Here is a 27,907-nt window from a genome sequence, read left to right as displayed (position 1 = left end):
GCTAACGTGACACCGATTTTTAAGAAAGGAGACAAAAAAGTACCAGGTAATTACAGGCCCATTAGTCTAACTTCAGTTGTAGGTAAGCTAATTTAGGGCATAATTAGAGACAAAATTGTGAGTTACCTTGAAAGTCACTCATTAATTGGGGACTCACAACATGGCTTCCGAAACAAAAGATCCTGCCTATCAAACCTATTAACCTTTTATAACGACCTCTTCGCTGTTTATGACGTAACCAAATCACTGGACGTAGTCTATCTTGATTTAAAGAAAGCGTTTGATAAAGTCCCACATCATAAATTACTTTACAAATTAAAGCAAATAGGTGTTGACGGTCAAGTAAACCAATGGATCGCGAATTGGTTGAGCAACAGACAACAAAGAGTAGTGATTGACGGATTTAACTCAGAGTGAGCGCCGGTCACTAGTGGCGTCCCTCAGGGCTCGGTTCTTGGCTCAGTGCTCTTCATTATTTACATCAACGACGTGGATGTTGGACTCAATAATCGCATTAGTAAATTTGCAGACGACACAAAGATTGGTAACTCGGTTCTCACTGACGAAGACAGGCAAAGCCTCCAAGAGGATTTGCACAAAATTTCAGCTTGGTCGGATAGATGGGAGATGCCCTTTAACGTAGACAAGTGCCAGGTCCTTTAAGTTGGAACGAGGAATAAGAAGTTCGATTACGAAATGCGCGGCGTTAAACTCAAAAGCGTTCAATGCGTCAAGGACTTGGGGGTCAAAATCGCGTCAAACCTCAAATTCTCACAGCAATGCATCGATGCAGCAAATAAAGCTAACAGAATGTTGGGCTTCATTAAAAGAAACTTTTTATTCAAGAGTAAAGATGTAATACTCCCGCTCTACAATAGTTTAGTCAGACCCCACTTGGAATATGCGGTACAGTTTTGGTCTCCCCACCATGCAAAGGCTATTACTAAATTAGAAGGTGTTCAGCGTCGGGCAACGAAAATGATCCCTTCCTTGCGCAACAAATCCTACGAAGAAAGGCGTTCCACCCTTAACATGTTCTCTCTTGAGAAACGTTGCCTCCGAGGAAAACTGATCGAATGTTTTAAAATACTTAATGGTTTCACGAATGTAGACAGATCAACATTGTTTATGATCGATGACACTTTGCGCACGAGGAACAATGGCGTAAAACTCAGATGTAGACAAGTAAATTCAGACTGCACCAAATTTTTCTTCACCAACGTTGTAGTGCGAGAATGGAATAAGCTCCCACCGTCAGTGGTCCTGTGTAACACGATTGACTCCTTCAAAAAAAAGCTCGACCATCACTTCCTTCAACTTAATATCAACTAGAGTAGAAATGCAACGTTTTGGAGCCTTCTGATTAATGGAAAATCACTTGGGTTTAAGGACAGACCACCTAGTCTGGACCATGGGGTCTGTGTGGTCTGATTTTCTATGTAAATCTTTGTAAATCTCTCTCTCTCTCTCTCTCTCTCTCTCTCTCTCTCTCTCTCTCTCTCTCTCTGTCTGTCTGTCTGTCTGTCTGTCTGTCTCTCTCTCTCTCTCTCTTTCTTTTACACACACACACAGGGGGGGGGAGCAGCATTTAAGTCTTCCACGAACACTAATAATTGTTGTAATACAAACGACTAAGTAATTAATTCTTGGAAACACGTATTTAGGGCACTAACCACTTCCTCAACCTTCAGGGAAACAAGAGAGAGAGAGAGAGAGAGAGAGAGAGAGAGAGAGAGGGGGGGGGGGGGATAATCAATACCAGCCTATTTCCAAATCCCATTAGTGACACAAAAGAAGAAGAAAGGGGGGAGAAATAATAAAAGAAAAATATAGAGTGAAAAGAAGAAAAGAGAAAGAAAGTAGTAGTAAAAGGAGACCACGAGCAAGAGGAGCGAGGATAGGAATACACAAGCTGGCTCGTCTTAAAGTGCCATAATTAGGTCAAAGGTCAGACTTGTTGTGGAGAGGCCAAGGAAGTCAGTCAGCCATTCAGTGATTCCGCCATTGTCAGGCGGTCTCCAATTTGTCTGCCATTAGTCATCCAGCCAGCAAGCAGGTATCGCCAGTCAGTCTGTCAGTCTACGAATCAACCAGCCAGTTAGCTTAGTAAACTCTAGTATTAAGAGTATGAGAGAAAAATAAGAAGCAAGCACCTAACTGTTGGATTGAGAAATAGCACGAAAACGAATACCGAATTGATCCCTTTTTTGGCCGCTCATTCCTGTTTGCTTTAATAGGAGCAGTGCTGAGCGAGCTTATTTTTTCTTTTTTTCCTGAGCTGTTTACTGTAAAAAAAAAAAAATATCTTGAAATCCACTATTAAGAGGAACGAAACCAGCCAGCCAGCCAGCCAGCCAGTCATCCATTCATTAGATCAGCCAGTCACTTAGCAGGTCGGCCAGTCAGGGAGTCAGTCAGCAGTGGTCCCCAACATTTAGCTTTTAGGGTCAGGAGGGTGAGCAGTGAGATGTATGAATGAACACTGCACAGGGACGCTCATCTCCCTGCCTACACGTGGCTCTCTAGTGTCCCGAGGCGTGTGGGAATTGTGGAGGAGGAGGAGGAACAATAAAGAAGAAAGGGGGAAGGGAGAAAATATGTAAAATTGAGAAGAGAACTCGCATTATCTATTCACATGGTGATTGCAGTCTTTCTCTTTATCCTTCCTACAATTGCCTGTTCAGTCCTTTTTTTATTCTCCTACCCACCTTTCTTCACCATGCAGCCTGTGGCGGGGAGCCTCGTGGTGTGGCTGACGGGCCTCGTGCACGCTGTTGGGGGTTGTGTTGGGGAGTGGCGACTGACATCCACTGCGAGCTCAATTGTTGTGAGTAAACTTAGTTATGGGGGTGCGTCAGAGTTGCCGGGATGGCGTTGCATAGCTGTTATGTGTGTCGCTGTGAGGGCGCGCGCGTCTCCTGGCGATGTGGCAAATACCGAATTGATCCCTTTTTTGGCAGCTCATTTTTGTTTGCTTTTATTGGAGCAGTGCTGAGCGAGCTTTTTTTTTTTTTTTTTTTTTTTTTTTTTCTCCCTGAGCTGTTTACTGTCAAGGGGGCTCCACTCACACAGCTCTTCTGGACAGAGTGGAGTCTCTGGCACTTCGTCTCATCAGCTCTCCTCCTACTGATAGTATTCTACCTCTTAAATTCCGCCGCGATGTTGCCTCTCTATCTTCTATCGATATTTCCACGCTGACTGCTCTTCTGAACTTGCTAACTGCATGCCTCCCCCCCTCCCGCGGCCCCGCTGCATACGACTTTCTACTCATGCTCATCCCTATACTGTCCAAACCCCTTATGCAAGAGTTAACCAGCATCTTCACTCTTTCATCCCTCACGCTGGTAAACTCTGGAACAATCTTCCTTCATCTGTATTTCCTCCTGCCTACGACTTGAACTCTTTCAAGAGGAGGCTATCAGGACACCTCTCCTCCCGAATTTGACCTTGCTTTTGGCCACCTCTTCTGATTTTTTTTATGGGAGCAGCGATTAGTGGGCTTTTTTTTATTTTTTTTTTTTTGTGTGTGTGTGCCCTTGAGCTGCCTCCTTTGTTGTAAAAAAAAAAAATGCAATTTATCTTGAAATCCACTATTAAGAGGAACGAAATAAAAGATAGAAGACAGGTATGGGCACTTCTCAGACCTTTTATGAGATGGTACCCTTTGCATAAGCTCAGTGACGCCCCTCATACCTCATGGTAGGGTTGACGTGTAGGGGCGTAGGGGTGGCTGCCGTACAGGCGGTGCTGGTGTCCGCATCAGACGGAGGGAGTCGTGAAAGCGGTCACCGTGCACGGCTCCTTGATGACTGTGTTGTGCTGCACGAGGCGAGGCGCAAACACTTGTTGTTGCCGCCTATATTCATTGCTTTGCTATTGTCATGCTCATCCTATTCATGTTATGTTACTTGTATGTTGCTCCCTCCCTCTCCCCTTTGGACAGAATATATTATCAAATTATCATTAATATTACATGATTATTATTATTATTATTATTATTATTATTATTATTATTATTATTATTATCATTATTGTTGTTGTTCTTGTAACCATATTTTTATTGCAGTTGCAGCTTCTACTACCACCACCACCACTCCTACTACTACTACTACTACTACTACTACTACTACTACTATTGATACTATACTACTACTACTGCTTCTGCCACTACTAATACTACTACCACTATTACTACTACTACTATTTATACTATACTACTACTACTGCTACTGCCACTACTAATAGTACTACCACTATTACTACTACTACTACTACTACTTCTACTAGCGTTGACACATGAAGGTTCATGTGTCAACCCTAGCAGTAGTTTGTACTGGTTCAAGTCTCAAGATTAGCCAGTCAGTGCCACAGTTGTCTTTGCATTGCAGGGCTGGGGCGGCGGTGCGCGGCGTGGCGAGGTGAGGCGAGGTGAGGCGATACCTGCCGAACATACATACCAGGTGTTGTGTGTGTGTGTGTGTGTGTGTGTGTGTGTGTGTGTGTGTGTGAGAGAGAGAGAGAGAGAGAGAGAGAGAGAGAGAGAGAGAGAGAGAGAACAGACGTATACTTATTTCCATTATTTCTGTTCTCTGTCCTCCCTCCTTTCCTCCCCTCCGCGTTTCCGTGTTTTTATTGTGTTCCCTCGTGCCTGGAAGTTGACGCGTTGCCGTTGCCGTTTCTTTTTTTATCATTATTTTTTTTCTCATTCTTTCCGAGTCGTTTCCCTCCCCTTTTAGCGTTTGTAATGGAGTAGTTCAAGCGAGAAATTTCTATATATATTTAGATTATAAAGATATATGAAAGTACTACTGTCTCATGACTGCGAAAGGCTGTATGGAACACTGAAGCATTTCTGCAGTGTGTTACTGGTGCGTTGTGTGTATAAATAAACATGTGAAGCAAAATGTGATAAATAAAATGTAAAGCAAAGATAGAGTGACCTTAGACCTAACCACAGCAAGTGCGATGACCAGCTGCAGATGATGATGGTGACGATGTCATTGTTATTATTATTATTATTATTATTATTATTATTATTATTATTATTATTATTATTATTATTATTAATGATTAGTTTTGTCTAATGATGAATTATAATGGCAGAACTGCTCGAATTATGACTTATAAAATCACTGTTTTGCCAACACTGCAGATGTGGAAATATATCTAGTCTGTTAGTGACTCAATAGGAGTATCAGCTGACTGAGTTGTCGGTAACACTGCAGAGAGGGAAGAAATCTTTTATTTTTTCTATGTAGATTATAATGCAATGATACGAAGTGACTCTTTGGGATGTTAACACTGCAGACATGACCTTTTTAACTAGAAAGGAAGCAGGCAAAGGCAGACCAAAAAGAGACACGAAAATTCCTGTTCCTGCAAAATGACAAAGGTTCGAAGAGGTATAATCACATTAGGTTGGAGAAGTGTTTTGCTAGTACTTCCGGCTATGGGGCTGGAATAAAGCTGTTTGGAGCAATGTTAACACTCCAGGGATAGAAACGAGCTGATTAGTGTTATTAACAAGACAGAGATAGAAAGGAATGAAGTATTGATATTACTGCAGAGATGAAAAAATGGAGTTTATAGTGTTTGTGGCTGCAGACACTGAAATCAGCTTTTTTTTTTATGTTAGTAACACTGATAGGATGGAAAAGAGCTTTTAGGGCTGTTATTAACATTGCACAGATGTAAAGGAGCTGTTTGAGATATCGGTTGATTGCAGGAGAGGCAAGAATTGTTTGAAACTTTAGTGACACTGCAGGGACTGGGGGGAAGAGGAGGGGGTAGTTTGTACTGTTGATAACTGCATTATTCAACTTCTTTCAACAGAAGACCCTCTCAACAGGAATTGGAAGTCTCCAGGCTGGAGGCTGCAGAACGTTTAACCTCAGACCTTGCTATCATTTCCAATTGGGGTAAAAGGAACCTTGTGTCCTTCAATGCCTCAAAAACTCAATTTCTCCACCTATCAATTCGACACAGTCTCAAACACCTATCCCCTATTCTTCGACAACACTCAGTTGTCACCTTCTACACTAAACATCCTCGGTCTATCCTTAGCTCAAAATCTCAACTGGAAACTTCACATCTCCTCTCTTACTAAATCAGCTTCCTCGAGGTTGAGCGTTCTGTATCGTCTCCTCCAGTTCTTCTCCCCCGCACAGTTGTTTTCCATATATAAAGGCCTTGTCCGCCCTCGTATGGAGTATGCATCTCACGTGTGGGGGGGCTCCACTCACACAGCTCTTGGACAGAGTGGAGTCTAAGGCTCTTCGCCTCATCAGCTCCCATACTCTTATTGACAGTCTTCTACCTTTAAAATTCCGCCGCCATGTAGCATTTCTTTCTATCTTCTATCGATATTGTCATGCTGACCCCTCTTCTGAACTTGCTTACTGCATGCCTACCCCCCTCCCGCGGCCCCGCTGCACACGGCTTTCTACTCAAGCTCATCCCTATACTGTCCAAACCCCTTATGCAAGAGTTAACCAGCATCTTCATTCTATCATCCCCTTCACTGGTAAACTCTGGAACAGCCTTCCTTCGTCTGTATTTCCTCCTGCCTATGACTTGACCTCTTTCAAGAAGAGTGTATCAAGACACCTCTCCATCCGAAAATGACCTCTCTTTTGGCCACTCTATACTTTTCGCTTTGCGCCTGGAGCAACGGTTGGGGTGCTCTTTTTCTGCATTTTCCTTTTGTTGCCCTTGAGCTGATCTGTGTTCTAAAAAAAAAAAAAAAAATAAAGGCGAGGTGCCGGGGGCTGGTAATGATAAAATGGCAGAGATAGAACAGGAGTTTGTGGTGTTGGCAATGCTGCAGTTGAAAGGAACTTTTGTGTGTGTGTGTGTGTTTGTATTGGCATCACTGTATGAATAGAAAGAAGCCGAGTCTGGTGTTGGAAATACTGCAGTGATGCAAAGACTCTCAGAAAAGGGATATAAATGAGGGAAGTAGGATAAATACATAATAATAATGATTTATGATTTTTTATTTTTTATTTATTGTCTTGGTTCACAGTGTCGCTGTAAAATATCAATATACAAAATATTATTCATAATCACTGACAATTAGCAGTGTTTTTTGTTGGTAACAATGCATGAGTGGAATATTGCTTTGGTGCTGTGGTGTCTGAAGTGACGGCAATTAATTAAAGGGCGTCGGGTTCTGCAGCGATGGAGATTAGCTCCACCGTATGTTTTACCTGCTGTAAAGGTAGATCACCTCAGCCCGCATTCCCGCATGACATAACCTTCATTTTCCCACACACTTGATCCTTAAGTTCAAGTATCTTTTCTTGCGACTTCTTCCAAAATATAACTATGCATACCTCTCATTTCTTGAAACACGGTATGTGGTATAGGTTCACACACACACACACACACACACACGTTTTCTCTGACTCCCAAATTGTTGTGTTCCTTTGTGTGTGTTACATTTGCTTCCTTTGTACCCTTTCCAGCTTGCCTTTGTGTTGTAAAAGATTCTATAGCGCTGTGTTGTCATGAATGGTTTTGCGTGTTCTTGTCTTGCATGGGGTGTGTGCCTGTGTTTCGAGAGAGAGAGAGAGAGAGAAGGGGGAAGTGTTCTTATTATATGTACGTTTCCTTCCTTTTATTGCTTGATTGCTACCCTTCTCTCTCTCTCTCTCTCTCTCTCTCTCTCTCTCTCGTATATATTCTCACCTTGTCCTCTCCCCTCTTCTCCCCTCTTTTTCCCCTCATAAACATTACAGACGATTGGCAATATGTTTTCCTGCCTCTTTCCCTCCTCCTCCTCCTCCTCCTCCTCTCCTCACCCCTGTACGCTATTTCCCCTTCTTCCTACCCATTTCTTTTATCCCTCCATGTGCCTCCTCCTTAGACACACACACACACACACACACACACACACACAGAGAGAGAGAGAGAGAGAGAGAGAGAGAGAGAGAGAGAGAGAGAGAGGCAAATCTGAATTCTAACTTTTGTCCGCCTTTAATTTATCATTATGTTGGCTTCTTTTGTTTTAACTCTCTCTCTCTCTCTCTCTCTCTCTCTCTCTCTCTCTCTCTCTCTCTCTCTCTCTCTCTCTCTCTCTCTCTCTCTCTCTCTCTCATCCATTCATAAAGTGTGTCAAGAGAACAGGACAATTGTTATATATGTTGTTTTTTCTCGCTCTTCCTGTGGGTGGGTGGGTGTGCTTTATTCCTTTATGTGTGTGTGTGTGTGTGTGTGTGTGTGTGTGTGTGTGTGTGTGTGTGTGTGTGTGTGTGTGTGTGTGTGTTGGATAGGAATTTTTTCATATCACCCGAGAGAAAAAGAAGACAAAGAGGGAGAGTCAAATTAGGAGATAAAAAATATTAGCAACCTCCTCCCTTACATCCAACTAACCTCCCATTAAGTCTCTCTCTCTCTCTCTCTCTCTCTCTCTCTCTGTCTCTACACCAGTCCTCCTCCTCCTCCCAATGGCGGCTATGCTGCCCCACCCTTCCATTAACAAAGTGTTGGGGACGCTGGTCAACACACACACACACACACACACCGCATATTTCTTTTTGTTTATTTTTATTTTTTCTCATATCGAGCTGCTATTTTTTTTTTTTTTTTTTTTTTTTTATAGTGTCGGCGAGGATGGTGGTGTGTCGTAGAGTTGGTGTTTCAGTGGTATTTGTGGGGTTGGTGGTGTGTGGTAGTGTTGGTAGGGACGGTGGTGTGTGGCACTGTTGTTAGGGATGGTGGCATGTGATGATGTTGCGGAGAAAGGTATTGATGTTGATGAGTGGTTGATGGTTGTGCGGTGGTGGGGGAATGCAGTGTGTAGTGTTGGGAATAGTATTGTTTGGTGGTGTGTCGTGGGCAAAAGGGGGTCCTGTGTACTTGGGCTTGTGGATTATTGAAAGAGAACAGAAGAAAATCTTGATGTCGATTAGGGCTGTGTGGCAGGGAAAAGAGAAGATGTGGTTATGGTGTTGCGATGTGGTATGGTGATTTTATTTTGACTTTTATTTTATTTTTATTTTTATTTATTTATTTTTTGTTTTCGTTTTGGCCTATGGCGCCGGTAGGCTTTCTTGGTGGGGCCTGAAGGTCGGTCCCAGACCGTTGTGGCGCAGGCAAGTGTTTATAGTGGCGCCATCTTGCTTGGCTCATGCTGACCCCCTCATCTCATTTTTTATATATGTTGTCGAGAGGATCTTGAGTCCGGGTTGTTAGATGGTCTTCAGGATATCATGTAGGTAGTCTTAGGCCACTCGGCGTTGACTGAAAAATCCCAACTTGTGAAGGCGGGCGGGACGCGAACCAGCGTCCTCCTGCACGCTAATCACTCAACTATACCGCCTCCCCATATATATATATATATATATATATATATATATATATATATATATATATATATATATATATATATATATATATATATATATATATATATATATATATATATATATATATATATATATATATATATATATATATATATATATATATATATATATATATATATATATATATATATATATATATATATATAATCCCAGGTGGTGGCTGAGTGGTTAACGTGCTGGGCTCACATTCACCACGCCATGGACAACGTCGGTTCGAATCCCCACGTTACCACCTGGGATTTTCCAGTCATCGCCGAGTGGGCTAAGACTACCCACATGCTGTCCTGAAGACCACCCAGCAACCCGGCCTCTGGAAGAAACCGTCCAGTGAATCAAGAATGAGTTCCGGGGGGCAGCATGAGCCAAGCATAACTGGCGCCACTATAAAAAAAAAAAAAACTGCCTGCGCCATGACGGGCTTGGGCCGACCATCCGGCCCCTGAAGAAAGTCTACCGGCGCTATAGGCGGGGATGTAATATATATATATATATATATATATATATATATATATATATTAGATATATATATATATATATATATATATATATATATATATATATATATATATATATTAGGGTAAGCGATGGCTGAGCGGTTAGCGTGCGGGCTACGCATTCGCCGCATGATGGACGTCACGGGTTCGAGTCCGCCGCTACCACCTGGGATTTTTCAGTCAGCGCCGAGTGGCTGAAGACTACCCACATGCTGTCCTGAAGACCACCCATCAGCCCGGACTCTAGAGGAAACCCTCCAAGTGAATTAAGAACGATCTCCGGGGGGCAGCATGAGCCAAGAAAGATGGCGCTACTATAAAACCCTTGCCTGCGCCACGACGGGCCGGGGCCGACTACCGTCCAGGCCCCTTAAAATGCTTACCGGCGCTATAGGCTGGAACGTAAATATATATATATATATATATATATATATATATATATATATATATATATATATATATATATATATATTAAATTGTCGCCCATGACCCCGGGAGGCTTTGATGATCGGTTCCAGCCTGTTGTGGTGCAGGCAAGTGTTTATAGTGGCGCCATCTTACATTGGCTCATGCTGGCCCCCGGAGGCATATTCATATAAGGCATATAAGTCTCTTGTGGTTCGGCATAAGGAGAAATTATGACCAATCAGCGCGCGCGGCGAGAGCGCGAGTGCTAGGGGGAGGTCTGTCCTCGTCAGAATTGATAGGTAACTATGTCATTATGCCCGTGACGTATATTACTCTTATACTTACTATTTTTTAGCTTTAATACTATACTGACTGTTTTTAAGATGCAGAATTGGAAATGGAGAGAGGCTCTCTTCTTTTTCCATTATCTTCTTAGCAGGAGAAGGACTTAATGGCCTCACTCTTCCTCCGTCTCCTCCTCCTGCTCTTCCTTTTCCTCCTCCACCTCCTTGTGTGTGTGTGTGTAATTCACCACGGCCTTATCACGAGTTGGACTCACAATAGGCACATGGAGTATGAATCTCATGTGTGGGGGGGCTCCACTCACACAGCTCTCTTGGACAGAGTGGAGTCTAAGGCTCTTTGTCTCATCAACTCTCCTCCTCTTACTGATAGTCTTCTACCTCTTAAATTCCGCCGCCATGTTGCCTCTCTTTCTATCTTCTATCGATATTTTCATCCTGACTGCTCTTCTGAACTTGCTAACTGCATGCCTCCCCCCCTCCCGCGGCCCCGCTGCACTCCACTGTCCACTCTAGCCCATCCCTATACTGTCCAAACCCCTTATGCAAGAGTTAACCAGCATCTTCACTCTTTCATCCCTTACACTGGTAAACTCTGGAACTGCCTTCCTTCGTCTGTATGACTCCCTATGACTTGTCCTCTTTCAAGGAGAGTGTATCAAGACACCTCTCCATCCGAAACTGACCTCTCTTTTGGCCACTCTTATCTATTTTCTGTTGTGGGAGCAGCGAGTAGCGAGCTTATATATATATATATATATATATATATTATATATATAATTTTTGTTGCCCTTGAGCCGGCTCTTTTGTTGTAAAAAAAAAAGAGCCAGCAAGTACCCACCTGACATGAGCAAGCTCAGTTTTATTATAGTCTATCTCTGGGTACCAGGACCTCACACACCACACACCCCATGCCCCTTTCTCAAGGGGGGACAGGAAACACTCCTTGTGAGCGGAAACTGCGTGTGTGTGTGTGTGTGTGTGTGTGTGTGTGTGTGAAAAGCTATTTCCAGCTTTACATAGAGTGTGACAGTGAGCTGAGCGCAGTTCTATTATATGTGTATCAATGTGTGTGTGTGTGTGTGTGTGTGTGTGTGTAAAATATATATATATATATATATATATATTTATATATATATATATATTTATATATATATATATATAAATATATATATATATATATAAATATATATATATATATATATAGATATATATATATATATATATATATATATATATTCTCTCTCTCTCCACACACACACACGAGCTCTGTGCTTTTCCGGGGAACGGCTGGCTGTCTGGAGAGAGACCCAGCAGACCAAGAGGTGAATTATACATATATATATATATATATATATATATATATATATATATATATATATATATATATATATATATACATATATATATATTATAATTCTCACAACCCCCCCCACACACACACACACACACACACCAACCTACACACACACAGGGCGGTGGCTGAGTCGTCAAAGTAACGGCCTGTGTTCAGGAGGACGCGAGTTCAATCTCGCCTGGTGCCACCAAGCTGGGATTTTCAGCCGCCGCCGAGTGGCTTAAAACTACCCACATGCTGTCCAGAAGACCACCTATCAACCCGGACTCTAGATTCTAGGATCAAAGATGAGCTCTGGAGGGCAGCATGAGCCAATGCAAGATGGCGCCACTATAAACACTGCCTGCGTCAGAACGGGCTGGGCTGACCATCAGACCTACCGGAAAGAAGCCTTGGACCGACCATCAGATCCACTGGAAGAAGCCTACCGGCAATAGGGCTGCAAAAAAAAAAAAAAAAAAAAAACACACACACACACACACAAACACAGGAGGAGGTGGAGGAGGAGGAGGAAAAGGAAGAGCAGGAGGAAGAGTGAGGCCATTAAAAAAAAAAAAATCTAAAGAAGAAGAGAGCCTCTTCCATTTTCAATTATGCATTTTAAAAAAGTCAGTATAGTATTATATCTAAAAAATAGTAGTAAGAGTAAAATAAGTCACGCGCATAATGACCGTTCCCCATCCATTGTCCCCCTCCTTCCCCCCAGGATCCCTCCGCTCTCGCCGCGTGCGCTAATTGGTCATAGTTTCTCCTTATGCCAAACCATAAGAGACTTGGGAATATGCCCCCGGATATCTTTGATCATAGAATCTAGAGTCCGGGTTCATGGGTTCTGGACAGCATGTGGGTAGTCTTAGACCACTCGGCGGCGGCATGTGGCACCGGGCGGGGGGCGAACCCGCGTCGTCCTGGACGCGGAGCCGTCACACTATCCACTCAGCCACTGCCTTATATATATATATATATATATATATATATATATATATATATATATATATATATATATATATATATATATATCTATATATATATATATATAGCAAACGTGTATGTGAGTGCCTATCCAACAGTCAATTTCTAGATTTGATGGGTGAAATTTAACATTCACGCCCCACTATAAAGCAACCAGATAGCTGAATGGAATGTATCCGCACATTAAATAAAAACTGCAGAAATTTGTAACAAAACATTAATGTTCAGGAAATATGAAATGACACACACTGAGCCTAGTAATTACATTTTATTCAATTTTATACAATGAAAATATGCGTTCATACACTTCATGAGTACATGTTACACCTTGTAAAGACTCGAAAGCACGAAAGAATAGAGAAAAACAAATGACAAAAAGAATAATAATTATTTTGCCACTGCATGGTAAATTTGCAGTCTTTGCAAAGAATAAACAAACAAACAAAAATACAAGCACAGGATCAGCACCCATGTATACCTCTGGCGAAAGTAGACACAAACAAACGCCAAGGAGAACAACAAACCATTTCCATTGAAAAAACAATAAAAAATGACATCAATAAGGAAAATTCAAACCCGACACAACGTTAGTATAACAAATACTTGTACGAAAGAAAAATACAGTTTGAAATTCTCACTGTTTACGACTTGACAATATCAGGTCCGACGTTATAAACTGAATTACAACTGATAATTTCATAAACAAAAAACTCGATTTTTTTTGGAGACTATCTCAAAATTGAGACCGAGTCAACAAAATTGTTGCTAAAACTAACTTATTGTAAGTTTGTAACCCTTACAAACTTCAATATATATACAATTATACATCATTTTACTTCAAAATATATAACAAAAAAATATATCACTGTAAACAAAATTACAATGCAGAGGTGCTCACTGCAAACAAACTAATAATGTTACTGTTACAATAGTTACAACCCATGAATGTAACACAACTCTCCTCAGGTAAACAACAACACACCACAAGGTCTCACTGTAAACAAGACCACAACTCACAATAATGTCCAAAAAACAAACCTCGCACCACTAATTTGTTCATGGATAATTTTCACGGTACCGACTACAAAGATTGAACACACACACACACACACACACACACACACACACACACACACACACACACACACACACACACACACACACACACAATAAATAACGCCCACTGATTCAGTACATCAGCCGGTCTTCAATATTTTTTTACAGAACTTGACATGCACACGGAACTATGGAATATACGTAAATAAATGAAAGAAATATGGTGTCAGCTTAAAGTTCCATATTTCATCTCATTTAGTGTTTTGGTAATGTTCACAAATAGAGGAGAAAGGGTATAGAAGCATTATCACTATTGTTCTGTATTTACTTTGTTTCTAGATCACAGACAGACGGTCCCGAACACACACACACACACACACGCATACGCGCGTGAAGACGACAATTAATTGAAATACTGACGGGGTCTTTATAGGTTACCTCACTCACTAGTCGAGCAAAAAAACGAACATCTTAAAGTTTTTACGGCACATGACACGACTTCAAAAATCTGCAGCTCAAAAAATATATATAACATTTAATACATACAGTGTTGGCTAGCTATTATTGGTAAAGTTCGAAAGAGTATCCATTATTAATATGTTTATCCCTTACTATTACCATTTTTACTATTTTCTTATACTCACTGGACGAAACACTTTCATGCTACGAAGATTACGACACGAGAATATTCACAAAAAATCACCATCGTCTGTATCGTTCTCATCCCCGGCACCGCCACCACGCACCATCAGCCTCAACGAAGAGAATGTGGGGAAAAAAAAGAGGAAAATGGACAAGAAATCGATAGTAGTGAAAAGGAAAAAAATGGGAAGAGGAAAAAGGGAAAGTATTCGCCTATTAATATCGCGAAAAAGTTAGTAAGAAAAAAAGTGGGTGATCGTAACTTTTTTTTGCAAACTCGCTGCCTCAATACAAACCCTCACCTTTCCATGCACACGACTAATTAAACGCGCACCTTCACCTATAAATATCAACACACACACACACACACACACACACACTTCTATATACCCTTTAAAAAGGTTTTGCTTCAACATTTCACAGGAGAGAGAGAGAGAGAGAGAGAGAGAGAGAGAGAGAGAGAGAGAGAGAGAGAGAGAGAGAGAGAGAGAGAAGATTTACGACGTGACGGTCAAATTAACACTTCCCTATGACCAGCCAAAGAGAGAGAGAGGAAAGTCACTGCAGCATCACTTCCAAACCCCAAAAGTTATGTGAGATAAATAGGAAAAAAAATTATCTGAACAAGACGAATGTATAAATAAAGCAGACAATGAGGAGCCTACTAACTGCACCTCAATAATATGAAAAATACGAGAGCTGTGAACAAATAATGGAATGTGAACAAAAAAAATGGAAAATGACGAAAATAAAATACAGGAGTCACCATATGTCGTCAAAATTCAAGGCAAAAAAAAAAATCCAAATGAAATCCAGCGCGAACAGAGGCGTAACTTTTTTTTTTCATTACTGGGGCGGACGTAAACTTTTATTAATATTTGGCCATAGTTTTTTTTTATTTAGTTTATTAATTCTTGTTCTACCCCTCCCCTCTTCTTCGTTTCCTTTTATCATCACTTGCACATTTCCATTTTTTGCTCTCCCTTTCAGTAATACTCGACCATTTTTCGTCTCTTCCAACTTTCCATTCAACGTTATCTCGCAATTCTGTTATTTCGTTTTATTCCCCTTTTAACGTCATCCCAAAGTTTCCAGTGTCGCCAACAGGAGGCAGCACGGCGACACACACACACACACACACCGGATAAATTAAGTCTGTTTGTGTTTTTCATCTAGAGCGCGAAAAAAGTGGATGGGGAAGACTTTGCACGAAGCTACTGGTATGTAGATAGTGTGTGTGTGTGTGTGTGTGTGTGTGTGTGTGTGTGTGTGTGTGTGTGTGTGTGTGTGTGTTATTGACGGAAACGAGTAGTGGTGATGGTGGGGTGCTGGTGGTCACTGTGGTGCTGAAATAAACAATGAATTACTTATTTCATCACTATGCACCACCACACTATATCAAACATAAAACACCACCACCACCACCACCACTACTATAATGCGCACGGACCTAGTAGCTAGGCCTTTTTCATTTTTATCTCTTCTCGTAAGAAATCATCTTAGTTATAATTATCAGTATCATTTTCATTAAATTTCCGTAAAAAAATAAACAATTGCTCTATTGGGAATTCAAGGGGAATGAGTGAAATATTACCGGACTTGACTCGGTTCGTGAAAGTAAAACAAACGAGATCAAAATAATTTCCCATATAGTAGGTAAATATGTAAATAATTGCTGTGGGGAGAGACAAAACTTTTCAACTCAACATCTGCAGTCACTTCACCTAAAACATTTCCGAAGACATTAAAACTATTTCTTCCTCTTCATTCTCATCTTGGGATTCGTGTCCTGAAAAATTGAGATGCTCAGCTGTAATACGTGAAGCTACTGTAGGCCCACTAGTAACAACAGTATAGATCAGTAATTACATTGGACTGACAGAGAAACGAGCCAACTTACAATTTAGGGGCCATTTTAGTGTTAAATGATTGATCACCTGTTTAACATGCTTTACTAATTATCACTATATAAGTCCTACCTATCGCTCTATATACATCTGTTTATCTATATGTACTTATCAATCAACTGTTTACTATATTTCTACATCTTTTTACCGCTTAGCTTGTTTTCTTTCCGATGATTATAGTGTAAAAAAAAAAAGCGTAAGTTGGCCTATCTTTTCCTTATCGTAGAACTCGTTTTGGTATATGTATGACGCATTCATGTATATGTACACGAGAACTATTGGGTATAGGGAATGAATGTCACGTGTCCTCGCTCCCTGCATACATACGGCAGTCGTGTCATATATACACGTTTTCATAAATAAGGGGAGTACAACAGTCAGGCACGAAGCATTCAGTCATAAGCTGTAGTATGTAGTATTCAATCACACGCTGTAGCATGAAGTATGTATTATGTAGTATTCAGTCACTCGCCGAAGTATGTAGGAGTGCCTTTCTTTTAGGCTGGAGGGGCATCATTCACTGTCCACTATCATGCTGCGTGCCTACGAGATCTGGGGTTGCTAGACTCTTCATACACCTTGACTTATGTACACGCAATGCTGAGACGTGGTGTGTGTGTGTGTGTGTTTTACCGAGTCACACAAGGTGTTGTATGCACCACTTCGGCGTGTGCGGGTGTGGTGTGGGATTGAGGGGTGGCAGTGATAGTGGTGCTGCCCCCACTCGCCCCTCTCCTCCCCCTTCACACGCGACACAATGAGGAATGAAGTGTGCGGCGTCACGTCTGCCTCCTTGCGTCATTTTCTCCTTCCGGCGGGCGAGCGTCGGTGCCGTTCCCCCAGCCTGCCCCTTCCAGGCACCACACACCAGCACGACGCTCCGACCCGCCTCGCTGCCGCTTATCTCGCCGCCTCAAGAAGTGTGGGCGTCTAGGGGCGGGCGAGACGCAGCAGGAGGGCCAGGCAGCAGACCAGAAGGGGGGGCGGCAGGACGGGAAGTGCAGGAGCGGGGCTGGTCTCGGCAGTGGCAATGGAGCTTGCCGGCTCGGGTCCTAAAGGCGTGCCAGGGGGAGCTGGGGTGGTGGTGGTCGTGGTGGTAGTGGTGGTGGAGGCGATCAGCACCTCGGAGGTGGGGAAGTCACCCTCCAGTTCGCGGCCGCTGTCCAGGCTGCGTGGGCGGCCGTAGTCGGCGCGCAGCTCGGCCAGATACAAGTGATGATGCAGCGCCGTCACAGTCCGAGCCCGCCGCGTCTTGTCCTTGTACACGGCCGTCAGCTGGCCCGTGTACGGTGACTCGTACTTGTGCATCACGCCAATCAGCTTTACGTCAACGGCAGCACCAGGCGGCACTTCTAACGACACCGGCTGCATCTTCACCCGCTGAAATGTACTAACAATGCCCCAAGTGACCTCCCATACCTGGCCGCCCGGCCCCGTGACGGTGGCTGTGACGCCCTTGACGGTGCCTCGCACGTTGCCGAAGTACAGCTCCTCCTTCATCGCGTACTCCACAGTCTGCTTCACCTCCTGGGCCTCCGCCCCGGGGTTCTCCAAGGTGAGGTTGTTCAGCAAGATATCCTCGGAGAACTCATTGGCGCGCGCCTCGTCCCACAGAATGCCGTCCATCTCGTAGCGCTCTGGTTCGTCCTCTGATAGGATCACTGCCTCCTCATACTTCTCCGCCACGTCGCCGTTCAGCACGTTGGCGCGACGGTTTTGCAAGTCCACGTAGCCCGGCAGCACGGCGCCCTTCGGCGTGCGCACTAGCCAGCAGTCGGTTCTTTTCCACCTCTAGGCCGCCAGGACTGAGGGCGGAGGGCCGCGACCATTCAATCTCCTTGAGCCGCGCAGAGCCGTTGATGGACACCAGCGCCTCGTATTTGTCGGACCCGGAGGAGACGACGTTGCCGAGGAAGGGTGCGTAGCAAATTCCATCCCGCACCACACCCCCCAGACGCCCGTGGTCGCTGAGGCGGCACCACGCTCCACCTTCCTCGCTCACCTGCAGCGCGCCGGGGGGCAGCGGCTGGCCGGGCTCCACGTCCACCCACTGAAGCGTTGAGGACGATAAGCTGGAGGTCGAGACTTGGTTCATTCGAGCCGCCTCGCCGTCAGCGCCAGTCGCCCACACCGACGCCACCACCAACGCCGCCCACCAGCCTGCGGGAAGAGGTAGGATGAGTAAAAAACACACACACACATACACACACACACACACACGCACACACACACACATGCATGCACATTTTATAAAGTGTATGTTCAACATGACAGTCACGCCCACGCCAGAGAGAGAGAGAGAATTTCCAGGCCTACTGTTAACCATTATCCCCATTAATATTACATTCACACCTCCTCCCCCTTAGTATCGCCCTGATGGGGGGACTCCCCTTTTCCTCCTCCTATTAGTCTCGAATCAATAACAAACCACTGAAGCTTCAATGAACCGTTCGAATCGAGACAACAGCGGAAATGAAGTCGACACAGTGAATGAGAGAAAGAGGTATTAACCATGATTCTCTCTCTCTCTCTCTCTCTCTCTCTCTCTCTCTCTCTCTCTCTCTCTCTCTCTCTTAGTTAATATTTCTTATCAGGCATAAATAGAAAAAATTGCTAAAAAAATATAGGAAAATTTATATTTATTTAATATACATACTGACTAACCTTTCCCTTTCTCCGCTTCATAATAGCAAAGACAATGACAAGTGACGCGAGGCGTGAAGACAAAAAGTTGAGAAATTGCCGAGACAAACATTGAAACAGGCGGAAAAGCAAACTGAGAGTTAAAAGACAAACAAGATGAAAGGCGGCTGTGTGAAGGCGGAGGAGGAGAAAGATAAAGCGAAAAGAAAAAAAAATATAGACGAGAAGGAAGAAAATAATAAAAAGACTATAAAAAAAAAGAAAGAAAAGCAAGCTATCCAGACTTGGTGCAGGAAAGTATTCCTCATCGACACACCAACACGGGGGGGAGGTGGGGGAAGGTGTTTGAGAATTCATGCCCTGCACACACAGGTACGCGAACAGAAACAGGTGTGGGCGGTTCACGTGACCAGGTCCCTGACACCTGTGTGAGGCGGGGATACACCTGACGCCCCACGTGACTAATACTCAGATTAGCATGGTGAAGCCCCGTCCCCCCTCGCCCCCCTTTCTTGGCTACAAACCAAGGGAGCAGGTTCAATCCTAGCCAGGCCAGTCGGCGAGCAATTCACCCAACCCTAGATCATGACCCAGCCTATGTCTTACTTGTCCTGTGTCCCGGGGAGATAGGTTCTAGCCCATCACAGGCTCAAGGGCCAATAAGACGGAGATGAGCACAGATGCCACGCGCAGCTTAGCGTATGCCCCAAGTTTTACACCCACCAAGAACCCTCAGATGTGAAGGAAGGTGTAGGGACGATGTGGGGAGATGGTAACGGCCGCCACCACCATCACCACGTCACAATAAACAGCAACAACAACAAGCAGCCGGGGAGATGATAAGCTAAGTCGCTGCAGCTCAGCGCACCAAGAAACCAGTTTTAAGCCTTGAGCTCCTTAAAGCAAGACACACACCCTGCAGGAGGAGGGAGGAGGCTGTATCACGCACACTACATGCTTCTAGATTTACTCCTTCCTTGTTTGGTTGCTTCGACGTGAACACTTCTAACAAAAGATCAACAACAGTTCAACTAATATTACAAAGAACCTTAAAATGTAAAATAGAAACCTACGTTCTGGAATCTCTCTCTCTCTCTCTCTCTCTCTCTCTGTCTCTCTCGCTCTCTTCTCCACCCCAAAGCAGTAATAAGCCTTCCTTCCCCCTTTTTCCCCTTCCATCCCTTGTCTTCACCCTCCCTTCGCCCGCCTCTGTCCGTGCAAACAAATAAAACGATAAAAAGTCTGTTGCCAGCAAACAGTGTCGCGGATGTCATGACTACCCCCTCGGTAACCCCTAGTAGCTGGCTGGAGGAGGAAGTAGTAGTAGTAGTAGTAGTAGTAGTAGTAGTAGTAGTAGTAGTAGTAGTAGTAGTAGTAGTAGTAGTAGTAGTAATTATTATTAGTAGTAGTAGTAAGTAGTAGTAGTAAGTAGTAGTAGTAGTAGTAGTAGTAGTAGTAGTAGTAGTAGTAGTAGTAGTAGTAGTAGTAGCAGCAGAAAAAAAGAAAGGACAAGGACTATGGAAATGGGGAAGGTACAAAACAGTAAAAGTAAAGGATAACAAAGGCGTAAAGTAGATAATGATGAGGATGATAGAGGAAGGAGAAGCATCAAAGAAACAGACACCCACAAAACAACAACACAGCCAGCATTAACGGAGCCACACCAGGAAGAAGTCCCACAAGAATACACACACACACACACACACACACACACACACACACACACACACACACACACAAAGACGAACACGCAAACAGCAGGAGTTAACCCATTGCCACACACCCACGGGCACGCTCACTACACGCCAACACATGACACCGACACACCCAGTCACGACCCACCCCACCCCACCCCTAACAGCAGGACATTCGCGTCATGACCTCACCCTGGCCCCCCCACCACTCTTTTTAATCAAGGGTATAGCAAGAAGAGGAAGTGGGTTAATAGGGAGGATATAGTTGGATGAAGTGGAGAGATAGTGAAAGTGTACGGTTGCATGGTGTAGGTTCGTAAATTGTTGTCATGAAGGTGTTTATCGGGCGCCTTAATTGTATACCCGCGGCGTGCTGGGAGAGTTAGGTCGGTATTCTCAGACGCTTCCGCCTCTCATTTTTTTTTTCCCCAAAGGCTGAAAAGGAGATTAATCTGGTCCTATTTAGTGCTTTCTTAGGTTCATGGTACAGAAAAATTATCAAACTACCAGAAAGGTCATAAAACTACCCATGGAAATGCCCAAAACTCCTACGAAAGCCTTGCCAAATCTGGCGAGCACGAGCTCTTGCTGACAGCTTTTGCTCGCGAGCAAGTCACTGTTGTCCTCACACTGACGAGCGACGAGCAACATTGTAAACAAAGCCTCAGCCCTGGCGCCTACTACATCTACGCTTCGTATTATGGCTAAGTGTGCAGTTGTAACGGCATTACTTGCCGTTATTCAACGAGCGCAGAAGAAGAAAAGACTAGTCTGGGTTCGGTCATGGCTGAAGAGAAGGGAGACCCATGGTGTGTACAGCAATCCATCTAACTTTCTTCAGCGTAGACTTGCAGAAATGTGGATGGCTGTGTCCCACAACTCGGGATGGTCCCTGACTCTAAATATTAAAGAGTGCACAATACCGGAGGACCAATGAACTCTGGAACGAGGAGCGAAGGTGGCCATGGCGAGTGTTTATTTCAGCTGGGCGGTCTTGGTCTTGGTTAAGGATCCAGAAATCAAAATAAAAAAACAATAGTTTTCACAATATTATAAAATATTACAAACACAATAAAACATCAAACGAGTATGTGAATAAAGGTGGCGTCACACTGGACCAAATCTGGCGAGCACGAGCTTTTGCTGGAGGGATGGCTTGCTCCCGAGCTTTTGCTCCTGCGTTTAGCTCGCCGCTTGGACGGGGAGCAGCTCGGCGAGCCGCAAGCAGGAAGTCAAATAAGCTCTTTGGTGCACCAATATGTGAATAATATATATTACCTAGTGTATTGAATCCGTATACCAATGATATTAGAAAACTTATTCACATACTCCTTTTATGTTTGACGGTGTTTGTAATATTTTATAATGTTGAGAAAAGTAGTGTTGGATTTTATTTTGATGACCAAGACCAAGACCGCCCAGGCCAGCTAATATAAACACTCGCCATGGCCACCTCTCCTCGTTCAAAAGTTCACTTGTCCTCCTTCATTGTACATTCTTTGATAGCAAGAGTCAGGGACCATCCCGAGTTATATGGGACCACAGCCATCCAGATTTCTGTAAGTCTACGCTGAAGAAAGTTATGATGTTATGATGTTGTACACATCATGGGTCTCCCTCCCTTCTCTTCAGCCATGACCCAACCCATACTCGTCTTTTCTTCTTCTGAGCTCGTTGAATAACAGCAAGTAATGCCGTCACAGCTGCACACTTAGCCGTAATGCGAAGCGTAGGTGTAGTAGGCCCGATGGTTGAGGCTTTGTTTACAATGTTGCTCGTCGCTCGCCCCTCGTCAGTGTGACGACAACAGTGACTTGCTCGCGAACAAAAGTTGCCAGCAAGAGCTCGTGCTCGCCAGATTTGGGTCCAGTGTGACGCCAGCTTAAGTTCTCTAATATCACGGGTATACGGATCCAATACACTAGGCAATATATATTATTCACATATCGGTGCACCAAAGAGCTCATTTGACTGCCTGCTCGCGGCTCGCCGAGCTGCTCCCCATCCAAGCAGCGAGCTAAACGCTGGAGCAAAAGCTCATGAGCTAGCCGTCCTGCGAGCAAAAGCTGCCAGCAAAAGCTCGTGCTCGCCAGATTTGGTCCAGTGTGACGCCGGCTTAAGAATATGACCCTTTGTGTTTTGCTTGTGTAGAGTCCCAACTTCCCACTCCCCCTTAACGTCTTCCCTAATAGCTGGTATATGTACACCTCACCTCCCTCCCAGAGAATAGGAAGAGAGAATCAAAAGGGAAAAGATAGACACAGAGGAAAGAGTGAGGGAGGGACAAGGAAGAAATAGAGAAACAGGAAGAGTGGGAATCGAGAGGAAGAGAGAGAGAGGGAAAAATAGAGGGATGGGAATAGGAGGGGAGGAGAGAGAAGAAATAGAATTAGAAAGAGGGGGAACCATAAAGGAGGTAGAGAGCAAAAATAGAGGGATAGGAAGAAGGGATAAATAAATAAATGGGAAGAGAGAATCAGCCCACACCTAACCCCATTTAACGGCACACCCCATCCTAGTATTACACCCCACTCCTTGTATCCGCACATCACCTTCACACCCTCGTCGTAACCTCACCCTAATCCCCCTACCCGCCACTCCTTTTAACACTACACCCCGTTACCCAAGCGCAATAAAGACAAGGAGAGGGATAAGTATGGTAAGTATTAACCCCCCTTCCTCCCCCTTCTTCCCCCTTACACAACATATCTGTCCTCCATAAATTCCCCAAACAGAAATGGTTGAAGGTATTGGAAAGGAAGGAGAAGGGAAAAAAGGAAGATGAGGAAGAATAGAAAAAGGAGGGGAAGTATGGGGATGAAGAGGGAAGGAATATGAAAAGGGGAATAGGTAGATAGGAAGATGAAAAAGAATGGAAAGGAAAGGGAAGGATGGGGACGAAGATTAATGAATATAAAAAGGGAAGTAGGTAGATAGGAAGATGAGGAAGAATGGAAAGGGAAGGGAAGGATGGGGACGAAAAGGGAGGAAATATAAAGAGAAGAAGGGAGATATGTAGTAGATGGGGGATAGAAGACAGAGGGAAGGAATAAGGAGAAAAGAGGGAGGATAGGGAGAGAGCAACGATATAGAAAAAATAGGAAAGATAGGAGGAAAGAATTGGAATGAAAGGTAAGAAGGGATATGTATTATTTTAGTTAGGGAAGGAGAGAAGGAAGGGAAAGAATGAAAGGAACGAAGGGAAAGGGAAAACATAAAGGACAGGGAAGACAGGCAATAAAGAGGAGGGAAAGGGAGGAACGGAAAGAGGAGAGAAAAGACATAGGGAAAGAGAATTAAAAAAAGGAGGGGAGAGGGAAGAAATAGAGGAATAAAGAAGGACGGAAAAGAAGAAATGGAATCAAAAGGGAGGGAGGGAGAAAAGATATAAAGAAATAGGAAAAGGGCGAGGGAGAGGAAAGAAATAGAGAAACAGGAAGAGGATTTACATAGATTTACATAGAAAATCAGACCACACAGACCCCATGGACCAGACTAGGTGGTCTGTCCCAAACCTAAGTGATTTTGCAATATTCAGAAGGCTCCTAAACGTTGCATTTCTACTCTAGTTGATATTAAGTTGAAGGAAGTGACGGTCGAGCTTATTTTTGAAGGAGTCAATCGTGTTACACTGGACCACTGATGGTGGAAGCTTATTCCATTCTCACACTACAACGTTAGTGAAGAAAAATTTGGTGCAGTCTGATTTTACTTGTCTACATCTGAGTTTTACGCCATTGTTCCTCGTGCGCAAAGTGTCATCGATCATAAACAATGTTGATCTGTCTACATTCGTGAAACCATTAAGTATTTTAAAACATTCGATCAGTTTTCCTCGGAGGCGACGTTTCTCAAGAGAGAACATGTTAAGGGTAGAAAGCCTTTCTTCGTAGGATTTGCTGCGCAAGGAAGGGATCATTTTCCTTGCCCGACGCTGAACACCTTCTAATTTAGCAATATCCTTTGCATGGTGGGGAGACCAAAACTGTACCGTATATTCCAAGTGAGGTCTGACTAAACTATTGTAGAGCGGGAGTATTACATCTTTATTCTTGAATAAAAAGTTTCTTTTAATGAAGCCCAACATTCTGTTCGCTTTATTTGCTGCATCGATGCATTGCTGTGAGAATTTGAGGTTTGACGCGATTTTGATCACCAAGTCCTTGACACACTGAACGCTTTTGAGTTTAACGCCGTGCATTTCGTAATCGAACTTCTTATTCCTCGTTCCAACTTGAAGGACCTGGCACTTGTTTACGTTAAAGGGCGTCTCCCATCTTTTTTTTTTTTTATTACAACAAAGGAGGCAGCTCAAGGGCACACAAAAAAAGAAAACAATAATAAAAAAAAAACCCGCTACTCGCTGCTCCTAAAAAAGAAACAAAAGAGGTGGCCGAAAGGAAGATCAAATACGGGAGGAGAGGTGTCCTGATACCCTCCTCTTGAAAGAGTTCAAGTCGTAGGCAGGAGGAAATACAGATGAAGGAAGATTGTTCCAGAGTTTACCAGCGTGAGGGATGAAAGAGTGAAGATGCTGGTTAACTCTTGCATAAGGGGTTTGGACAGTATAGGGATGAGCATGAATAGAAAGTCGAGTGCAGCGGGGCCGCGGGAGGGGGGGAGGCATGCAGTTAGCAAGTTCAGAAGAGCAGTCAGCGTGGAAATATCGATAGAAGATAGAAAGAGAGGCAACATTGCGGCGGAATTTAAGAGGTAGAAGACTATCAGTATGAGGAGGAGAGCTGATGAGACGAAGAGCCTTTGCCTCCACTCTGTCCAGAAGAGCTGTGTGAGTGGAGCCCCCCCACACATGAGATGCATACTCCATACGAGGGCGGACAAGGCCCCTGTATATGGACAGCAACTGTGCAGGGTAGAAGAACTGGCGGAGACGGTACAGAACGCCCAGCCTCGAGGAAGCTGATTTAGTAAGAGATGAGATATGAAGTTTCCAGTTGAGATTTTGAGTTAAGGATAGACCGAGGATGTTTAGTGTTGAAGAAGGTGATAGCTGGGTGTTGTCAAAGAATAGGGGATAGTTGTTTGGAAGATTGTGTCGAGTGGATAGGTGGAGAAACTGTGTTTTTGAGGCGTTGAAGGACACCAGGTTCTTCTTGCCCCAATCGGAAATAATAGTAAAGTCTGAGGCTAAGCGTTCTGCAGCCTCCAGCCTTGAGTCGTTAAGTTCCTGAAGGGTGGGTCTTCTATTAAAAGAAGTTGAATAATGCAGAGTGGAATCATCGGCGTAGGAATGGATAGGACAGTTTGTTTTGGAAAGAAGATCATCAATGAACAACAGAAAAAGAGTGGGAGATAGGACAGAACCCTGTGGGACACCACTGTTAATAGATTTAGGGGAAGAACAGTGACCGTCTACCACGGCAGAAATAGAACGGTCAGAAAGGAAACTGGAGATAAAGGTACAGAGAGAAGGATAGAAACCGTAGGAGGGTAGTTTAGAAAGCAAAGATTTGTGCCAGACCCTATCAAAAGCTTTTGATATGTCCAGCGCAATAGCAAAAGTTTCACCGAAACGGCTAAGAGAGGATGACCAAGAGTCAGTTAAGAAGGCTAGGAGATCACCAGTAGAACGCCCCTTGCGGAACCCATACTGGCGATCAGATAGAAGGTCAGAAGTGGAAAGGTGCTTTTGAATCTTCCGGTTAAGGATTGATTCAAAAGCTTTAGATAGACAAGAAAGTAAAGCAATAGGACGGTAGTTTGAGGGATTGGAGCGGTCACCCTTCTTAGGTACAGGCTGTATGAAGGCATACTTCCAGCAAGAAAGAAAGGTAGATGTTGATGATCTATCCGACCAAGCTGAAATTTTGTGCAAATCCTCTTGGAGGCTTTGCCTGTCTTCGTCAGTGAGAACCGAGTTACCAATCTTTGTGTCGTCTGCAAATTTACTAATGCGGTTATTGAGTCCAACATCCACGTCGTTGATGTAAATAATGAAGAGCACCGGGCCAAGAACCGAGCCCTGAGGGACGCCACTAGTGACCGGTGCCCACTCTGAATTAAATCCGTCAATCACTACTCTTTGTTGTCTGTTGCTCAACCAATTCGCGATCCATTGGTGTACTTGACCGTCAATACCTATTTGCTTTAATTTGTAAAGTAATTTATGATGTGGGACTTTATCAAACGCTTTCTGGAAATCACGATAGACTACGTCCAGTGATTTGGTTACGTCATAAACAGTGAAGAGGTTATAAAAGGTTAATAGGTTTGATAGGCAGGATCTTTGTTTCGAAGCCATGTTGTGAGTCCCCAATTAATGAGTGGCTTTCAAGGTAACTCACAATTTGTCTCTAATTATGCCTCAAGTAGCTTACCTACAACCGAAGTTAGACTAATGGGCCTGTAATTACCTGGTACTTTTTTGTCTCCTTTCTTAAAAATCGGTGTCACGTTAGCCTTTTTCCAATCTGAAGGGACGATGCCTTGTCGCAAGGACATATTGAATACGGTTGTGAGAGAGGAGAGTATTTCGCTCTTTGTTTCTTTCAGCAGAGTTGGATATACTTTGTCAGGTCCAGGACTTTTGTTTGTTTTAAGTGATTTGAGGGCTTTAAGGACTTCATCGGGTTTTATTTCAAAGTTAGGCAATGCATGCTCGGGATTTACATTAGTACTGGTGTTTGTGGTAGTGGTGGGAGGACTGTTAGTATTAAACACCGAGGAAAAGTAATTGTTTAATAGGTTTGCAACGTGTTGGCTGTCAGTCACTAGTGCACCGTCGCTGTTTGTTAAGGGTCCAATTCCACTTCTGATCGACTTTCTGTTGTTTATGTAACTGAAGAAGGATTGTAACTGAAGAAAGATAGAGAGAGGGGGAAGAAACAGAGAAACAGGAAGAGAGGAAATGAAGAGGAAGAGAGGGATGGAAAGAGGGAATAAAGACGGAGAGAAAGAGATTAAATAGAAGGAATGAGACAGTGGGAAGGAGTAGAGGAAAAGGGAGAGAGGGAATCAAAAGGGAGAGCCAGCGAATAAATGGAAGGAATGGAGACACGGGGAAGGAATAGAGGGAGAGATGGGATCAAGAGGCGGAAGGGAGG

At 43.7% G+C, this 27,907-nt stretch overlaps 1 long non-coding RNA gene and 1 pseudogene across 1 annotated transcript; one reads left to right on the top strand and one right to left on the bottom strand.

Moving 5' to 3' along the window:
• Positions 1-1,812: 1,812 nt before the first annotated feature.
• Positions 1,813-4,929, top strand: LOC126990751 (uncharacterized). Its single transcript, XR_007744704.1, has 2 exons — positions 1,813-2,827; positions 4,389-4,929. It is a non-coding gene; the product is annotated as an uncharacterized LOC126990751 (long non-coding RNA).
• Positions 4,930-13,154: 8,225 nt separating this feature from the next.
• The window catches only part of LOC126990749 (protein unzipped-like), a 43,986-nt pseudogene continuing 29,233 nt past the window's right edge, over positions 13,155-27,907 (bottom strand).

The sequence above is a fragment of the Eriocheir sinensis genome, unplaced genomic scaffold (assembly GCF_024679095.1).
Source record: "Eriocheir sinensis breed Jianghai 21 unplaced genomic scaffold, ASM2467909v1 Scaffold196, whole genome shotgun sequence".
Lineage (NCBI taxonomy): Eukaryota > Metazoa > Arthropoda > Malacostraca > Decapoda > Varunidae > Eriocheir > Eriocheir sinensis.
Note: the sequence above shows the minus strand (reverse complement) of the source record. Positions and strands in the feature narration are given on the sequence as shown.